The sequence below is a fragment of the Rattus rattus genome, chromosome 4 (assembly GCF_011064425.1).
Source record: "Rattus rattus isolate New Zealand chromosome 4, Rrattus_CSIRO_v1, whole genome shotgun sequence".
In the NCBI taxonomy this organism is placed as follows: Eukaryota; Metazoa; Chordata; class Mammalia; order Rodentia; family Muridae; genus Rattus; species Rattus rattus.
Genome location: NC_046157.1, coordinates 152647951 through 152656159, shown reverse-complemented (window position 1 = coordinate 152656159; position 8209 = coordinate 152647951).

Here is an 8209-nt window from a genome sequence, read left to right as displayed (position 1 = left end):
CTGCAGGAGAGAAATCATTCAACAATGTAGATAGAAAGGGAATACAGCCTTATGGGGGACTGCCCAGAAGGTAACAGGGCAGCAAAAATAAAAATATAGATTTAGAAGGTGTTAAGCCAGGAATTCCAGAGGGAAGTGTGTGGTAGCCACAGGGAGGTTTAGAAGTGCTTAGCCATTGAGCTACTCAAGGCATATCAAAGTTAGTGTGTGTGTGTGTGTATGTGTATGTGTGTGTGTGTGTGTGTGTGTTTGTATGTGTTTGTATGTGTATGTGTGTGTGTGTGTGTTTCAGTCCCGAATCCAGAGAGTGTTTGGGCAGATGTAGCACTTGTGACCGGCCAGGAACCAAAATGGTTTAACTAATTCATTGCTACATTATAAAAATAAAAATTTACCTTAACACTTAATCTGTGCTTCCATAATCTTTTGTTACAATAAACATGAGCTGCTCCATTCCTGATCTGGAGTAATTGTTTATGAGCTTATTCCCACTTTTTTGTCCAATAGATGCCAGGGGTTTGACTGTTCTTAGTGTAAACTGCCACCCCCCACCCCCACCCCAGTGCTATGGGTAAGCAAATTCTCTACCACTGAGGAGTAGCTCTGACTCCTGTTTACCTCTCAGTTTGCTACAGTTTCACTTAGTTGTTCAGATTGGCTTTGAACTCTTTAACTCCCCCCCCCCTTTTTAACGCACTCTCAGATTAGTAGATTCCAAGATGAATATTTAGAAGATTTGGAGGAAGACCTAGCATCAGGCTGATAGTGGAGATTTTCTTCAAGATGAAAACAGGCAGTCTCCATGAAAGAGTCTCCAGAAAAGAGAAAAGAAAAACAGACAAACAGTCAGAGGACAGCAAGAAATTGAGAAGATACAGACTCACATAAATTCTAAAAAAAGAAAGAAAGAAAGAAAGGAAGGAAGAAGGAAAGAAAGAAAGAAGGAAGGAAGGAAAGAAATAAAGAAGGAAATCCTGTATTCAGAGATTTATCCCACCAGGAAAGGAGGAGCCCATTTCTAAAGCCAATCAGATATATCTGCTTTACTCATATTCAGTATTTGTTGTACACTTTCTGTTTGCTTCTCATTCTAATTTGCTTTCCTTGGGAGACTTACATTCTAGGAGAAAAGCTTCCTGGGTTGGTGGGATGGTGTATGTGTCAGGCCCTCCTCTCATCTTAACTAGGAAAACTGGGAAGGCGCCTGTGTACTTGGTTGGAAATGGTACTTGAAGGCTAATTTGGGCCAGGCTACCATCAGATTAATCAGGCCTAAGGAGGACATCAGTAGTGTGAATGCAGATATGTTAAGAGCATCGGAGAGACACAAGCAGCTTATCTTATCCACCTCCGTGTCTGAAATGATTTACACAATTAGCAGAGAAAATCCTTGACTTATAAGTGGTTCCATTTATGATTCTTTTTTACTTGTTCGAAAGCAGGATACATTCAACAGATACCACGTTTTTAAAAGCAGATCTTGTAAAAATCCCGTGGGGAAGAGAGTGGACCACCCAGGAGTGCAGACATCCCAAGGCCACAGGACAGACTGCCACCTCTGCATACCTCAGCCCACATCCCTGGTCCAAGGGGAAGCTGCACAGTGCCTCTGGACAGAGGGATATAGGAACAGACAACCGGCGGAACACGAGTTTCTGGTCTTCGCCCAGGACCGGACTGATCCGCCCAAACAGCTCCCTGCACCCAAATCCCATGGGGGAGAGAGCTGGACCCTCAGAAGTGTGAATACTGAGAAGTCAGAGGAGAATACCCTCTGCCCACAGTCCAGACCCAAGAAGGAATCGCATAGTGTCGACTGTGCCCGCTGGGTGCAAGGACCTACATGAGCAATCAGGGGCAGGACCCTTTGATTCCTGCCTGAGCCTAGAGCTGGAAGACAGTCTCCAGGAGCGCCGCCACAGCTGAGAGCAGAACACCTGTTCTCAGGAAAGGCTGAAAGAAAACAGGAAAACAATTCTACAGGAGCTGACACAGAGGCCGGCAGCAGGGCCAAGTCACTCCCAGAAACAGCAAGACAAGCAAACACCAGAGACAACCCAATGGCTAGAAGAAAGCACAGGAACCTAATCAACAGAAACCAAGACTACTTGGCATCATCAGAGTCCAGTTCTCCCACCAAAGAAAATACTGGATATCCAAACACACCAGAAAAGCAAGATTTAGATTTGAAATCACATTTTTTGATAGTGATGGAGGACTTTAAGAAAGACATAAAGATGAACTCTCAATCCTAAATATCTGTGCTCCAAATGCGAGGGCACCTACATTCATAAAAGAAACTTTACTAAAGCTCAAAGCACACATTGCACCTCACACGATAATAGTAGGAAATCCAACACCCCACTCTCCTCACTGGACAGATCATGGAAACAGAAATTAAACAGAGATATAGAGAAACTAACAAGTTATGAACCAATTGGATTTAACAGATGTTTATAGAACATTCATCCTAGAACAAAAGGATATAACTCCTTCTCAGCACCACATGAAACCTTCTCCAAAATTGACCATATAATCAGTCACAAAACAGGCCTCAACAGATACAGGAAGATAGAAATAATCCCATGCATCCTATCAGATCACCACGCACAAAGACTGGTCTTCAAAAACAACAATAATGACAGAAAGCCCACATACACATGGAATTTGAATAATGCTCTACTCATGGTCAAAGAAGAAATAAAGAAAGAAATTAAAGACTTATTAGAATTTAATGAAAATGAAGATACAATATTCCCAAACTTATGGGACACAACGAAAATGGTACTAAGAGGAAAACTCATAGCTCTGAGTCTCCTGAGAAACAGGAGAGAGCATATGTCAGCAGCTTGACAGCACACCTTAAAGCTCTAGAACAAAAAGAAATACATAAACCCAAGAGGAGTAGAAGGTAGGAAATAATCAAACTCAGAGCTGAAATCAACCAAGTAGAAACGAAAAGTACTATACAAAGAATCAACAGAACCAAAAGCTGGTTCTTTGAGAAAATCAACAAGATAAACTCTTAGCCAGACTAACCAGAGGTCACAGAGAGTGTATCCAAATTAACAAAATGAAAAAGGAAACATAACAACAAAATCTGAAGAAATTTAAAAAATCATCAGATCCTACTACAAAAGCCTATATTAAACAAAACTGGAAAATCTGGAGGAAATGGACAATTTTCTAGACAGATACCAGGTACCGAAGTTAAATCAGGAACAGATAAACCATTTAAACAACCCCATAACTCCTCACGAAATAGAAACAGTCACTAAATGTCTCCCAACCAAAAGAGCCCAGGTCCAGATGGGTTCAGTGCAGAATTCTATCAGACCTTCATAAAAGACCTCATACCAATACTATCCAAACTATTCCACGAAATTGAAACAGATGGAGCACTACCGAACTCCTTCTATGAAGCCACAATTACTCTTATACCAAAACCACACAAAGACCCAACAATGAAAGAGAACTTCAGACCAATTTCCTTTATGAAAACGATCAAAACATCAAAATGATCATCCATCATGATCAAGTAGGCTTCATCCCAGGGATGCAGGGATGGTTTAATATAGGAAAATCCATCAATGTAATCCACTATATAAACAAACTCAAAGAACCACATGGTCATTTCATTAGATGCTGAGAAAGCATTAGATAGGACCATTAGATGGATGGAGGTGACATGGAAATAAGAGAGAATTAACCAGCCTCTCTGGAAGCAGACTATCTTTAATTAGAAAAATGAAGGGCACCAGTCTTCCCAAGGGAGTGGAGACTGGCCACGTGGCACAGGAAGACTGTGGATTTTATAGTGTTGATGAAGGGAACTTTTGGGAAGGAAGGGTCCATCTGGAGGTCAGTGACAGTGCAGTCTCAAAGTGGTAGATGCCAATGGAAGTTGGTATTCTCAAACTCTTTGCAGAAGCCTCTTGGATCCTCATACCCATGGGTGTTATCAGTTTCCTGTCTGAAGTCTCCCAGTCCACTCTCCCTGAGACTTTTAGGTCATTAACCCTTCAGCCATGATTGAGGTTTTTTATGCAAGTTATTATGGAATGAATGTTTCTGTTTTCACCTTCCTGACCCAAATGTATGTGTTGGAACCCTGCCTCCAGCGTGATGAAGGTCAGGGAATGGTTAAGTCAGGCAGGTTACAAGCTACGTGTGAGTGGGATGAGATGCTCTGTGTCTTCCTAAGAAAAAGAAGAGTTCAGATGTGGTGGCCTGTGCTGAAATCCCAACACTTGGGAGGAGGAGGCAGGGGAATCGGGAGTTTAAGGTCATTCTCTACTAGAGAGTTTGAGCCTAGCCTTGCTACATGAGATTCCTTCAAAACTTAATCAATCTATAAGTAAATAAATAAGAGGTGAAATGTTTGATTATTCTCTCTTTCAAATGTGGAAGAAGAGAGATAGCTATCTGCCAACTTGACACTTTGACCTTGGATTTTCCCAGCTTCAGAACTGCAAGATACAAGTTGAGCATTTTTGAGCCTACCCAGTTTATGGTATGTATGCTAAGGGTGCTCAAAGGGACTCTGACCTAAGCCCCAAAACAACGCGAGATACTTCACAAAAAGGACGAAAATCCTTCAACATTTTCCAGGGAAATGAATTTATAACAAAGACACGACATATTACTTGACAGGAAGAAAGACTTCTGCTCCTAGTTTCCCAGTTAGCTTGACAGTGAAATCGAAGTTTCATGGCTTAAACTTTGAGTGGTAATCATCTTTGCTGGGCGTGGGAGGAGGAAGCAGTTCTGACCCACACAGGTCTCAGGAGGGCATTTGGGTCATTCTCCATTCGGTCAGGCCTTTGCCACTCTCTTCCTCCTCCTCGGAAAGGGAGGAGGCTCTGACGTCAGAGGGATGAGTCATATCTCCTCCCCGCATCTTCAGCCCGGACCTGAAAGCTCTTTGTAGCGTTTGGTTAGTCATTCACACACACAAAAAAAGCATATTGCAGAAGCAGAAGGGAAATGCTTGGATGAGCAAGTGATTAAATTTCTATTTTCATGGCTGAGGACCCGCTGGCTTGCTCACAAAAGCAGTCTCATCCAGTATTAGGCACCCTAAGGGCACCCGGTAAATACTTAGGTTGGATGACAAAAGGATCCGCTGGGCTTTTGTAAATCTCCGTGCTGAAACTGAATTTTCCAAAATGATTATGTGGCTGGTAGAGATGGGCTTTGTGCCTATTTACTCCTCCGTGCTGCCGCGGAATGTCACCACGGATTGATCTGATTTACATAAAGAGGTTAGTCACATCTCAGGTCGCCGCCGTCAAGCGCATTCCGAAAGGAAATCGCTAAGGACCTTTATCTGCAAGGACTCATGTGAAAGTCAACGGAAGGAAAGTTGAACTACGGTCTAAGAATTAGTGTCCATGTTCCTTCAGGAAGACCTCGGCGATTCAGTAAATCTCTGCTGAGAACTTGTTAGGCAAAAGAATGAAACTATCTCCCTACCTGTCAGCAGCAGAGGAGAGGAAGCAACATGAAGAGAGACAAGGAGTACTAATTGAGTTTAGGTTTCTCCAGCAGACTCAGTTTTCTTTATGCTTTGTGACTACTGACCCACAGGCAATCTGAGGTCCATCCCGAGAGCACCGTTTATTAACCACTGAGGTCTGGCAATCTCTCATGTTTTTTCCCTCTTACCTTCCTGGTTTTGCATCTCATCTACACGTTCATGATGTATATTTGCTCTCTCGAGCCATAGGCACAACCTCACATAGACGAGCGTGTATTTTATGTCTTTACTTGGTGGTCTAATATATTCAAGCCGAACCTCATAATCATTCCTGTAGTAACAACTATAACAACTACAACAACAACAACAGAACTAAACTAAGCAAACAAAAAACAACAAAAGCCTTATTCCTCTTTTAGGACCAGCCACCATTTGTAGTTATATAAGCCCAGAAATCTAGGAGTAATTCTGGATTCCTCTTGTCTTCTCATTCAATCAAATTCATTAGGAAGGTTTAAGGTCTGGATCTAGTCCCTTCTCTAAGCCCACTGCAAACACCCTGGTGGTATAAACCATGGAAGTTTCTCATAGAATCCTGAAGGGAGTCTGATCTATCTTCTCTCGTGTCTAATTCAATGATGTATGTTTCCAAACATGAATAATTCAGGTAAACTTCTGGAAATATGAATCAGACCTTTTACACTGCTGAAACAGAAAACAGTGTGTGTGTGCGTGTGTGTGTGTGTGTGTGTGTGTGTGTGTGTGTGTGTGTGTGTGTGTGTATGTGGTGGGGGGACTCCTGACTGCCCAGTATCTTACATTGATATCCAGATCTTCACCAATCTACCCTCGAATTTCACATTCATGTTGTGATTGTTAGCCATAATTGTCAATATAACACAACCTGAAATCCACTTGGAAGAGTTTCAGTGAGGGATTGTCTACTTTAGGTTGGTCTGTGGGCATGTTTTGGGGGGACCGTTCTAAGTTAATTGATGTGGAAAGACCCAGCCTGCTGTGGGTGGCACCATTCCCGAAGCATGAGACTTGAACTGTATGTCTTAAGAGACAGTGAACTGAGCACAAGCAAATATATGCCTTCATTTCTTTGTGGCTAGTTGCTTTACGTTCTTGTCACTGTGATTTTCATGAAATGATGAACTCTAACCTAGAATTGTAAGCTAAAACAAACCCTTTCTACCCTGAGTTGCTTTCTTAAAAAAAAAAAAAAATCAGAGAATTTTATCCCAGCAATAGAAATGGCGCTAGAACACCTACCTGAAGTCAGGTTCCTTTCAGTTCTTCTACTATGCATGCCCATCTCATCCTAGCCTAGAATCCTAGCCTAGAATCTTTGCAGTGACCATTTTCTCTGTTGGCACTCATTCTTCTTCTCCATGGATCTGTCTTTTTTCTATCTTTAGACATCATCTCTGAGGTCTTTCCCTGAGAAGCCATTTCTGGATACCCTCTGTACAGCAAAGATCCTTCTGCCTCTCTCTCCTCCTTTTCTTATGTATCATACCACTATTTAATTCCTTTGTAAAATTAGCGACACGCTGAAATTATCCAGATTACTCATTTTCTTGTCTATTACGTTTTTCTTTTCTTTTCTTTTAATCATCTCCTTGCTTTGCTCTAAGCAACTTCAATATGAGTAAGGGCTTTGTCTGACTCAAAAGGAGGACAAAAATCCTGGAGCCATAGACTTCTTTATTCAAAGCCCAGCTTTGGGACTTTCTAGGTATACAACCGTGGGGAATTTGTTTAATCTCTCTGTTCTCTAAATGTTCTCTGATGAAGCCATGGCGGTAAAAACGTTCCTGTCTCATAAAGTGGTTATGAGAAGATCATTCTCTGTGGGGCATCCCTAACACAAAGACTGCCCTCAGTGAGTAGGGCTGACTGTCTTGCTGTTAGCCATGGGGTGTACTGAGAGTCTGTCTGTTGAGTATCGCACAGGACTGCATGTGGAAGAGGCCTCTTGCCTGGGGCCTGATGGAGCTGGGTGTCATCCTTGGAAATTGGCAGGGAAGACATTCAGCTGTAGAGAGAGATGAAGGACTGGGGGGAATGGAATGCAGATACCATAGAAGCGGGAGTTTATCTTGTATTTATTCTGTACTGTATACCCAGACTCATTTTCTACTTTTCCTATCAAAATTATTGAAACATTTCATGGCAAGTTGTGTGAAGAAACATTCCTTAGTGTCACTCCTTATACCAATCCTCCTCATACCACAGAGCTGCCCGAGATCATCCCGCAGAGTGGATGCTCTTTATCTTCCAGTCACGTGCCTTTGTGGTATCCAAGATCCTCAGCTCTCCAGACAAAGGCCATTCTCTTGGAGGAGCCTTGTTGACTCTACAGAAAGTTCCAGATCTGCCTGTCTCATGTGTCCATCATCTTGCCTAGTCTCCCCTTGGTAAATTATGACAGCATTAATGATAATTAATGAAAATTTTATAAATCTGTTTTCCCAGTTAGATGTCAAGTTTGGTAAGCCAGGCTCTGCTTTGCATCTCTCACTGTTGATGGCAAGAGGCCCATAGTAAGCCTTTCCCATGGGCAGTGAGCAGGAAACACTTGATTAAGAGGGTGTCAGTACAACGGCAGGACAAAACTCCTAAACCATACCTCAACTGTTCTCCAGAAGTGGATAATCCAGGCATTTGATTTGAATTGAAAGCATGCCCTTATAATGCAAGATTTTCATTTCCTTCCCATCT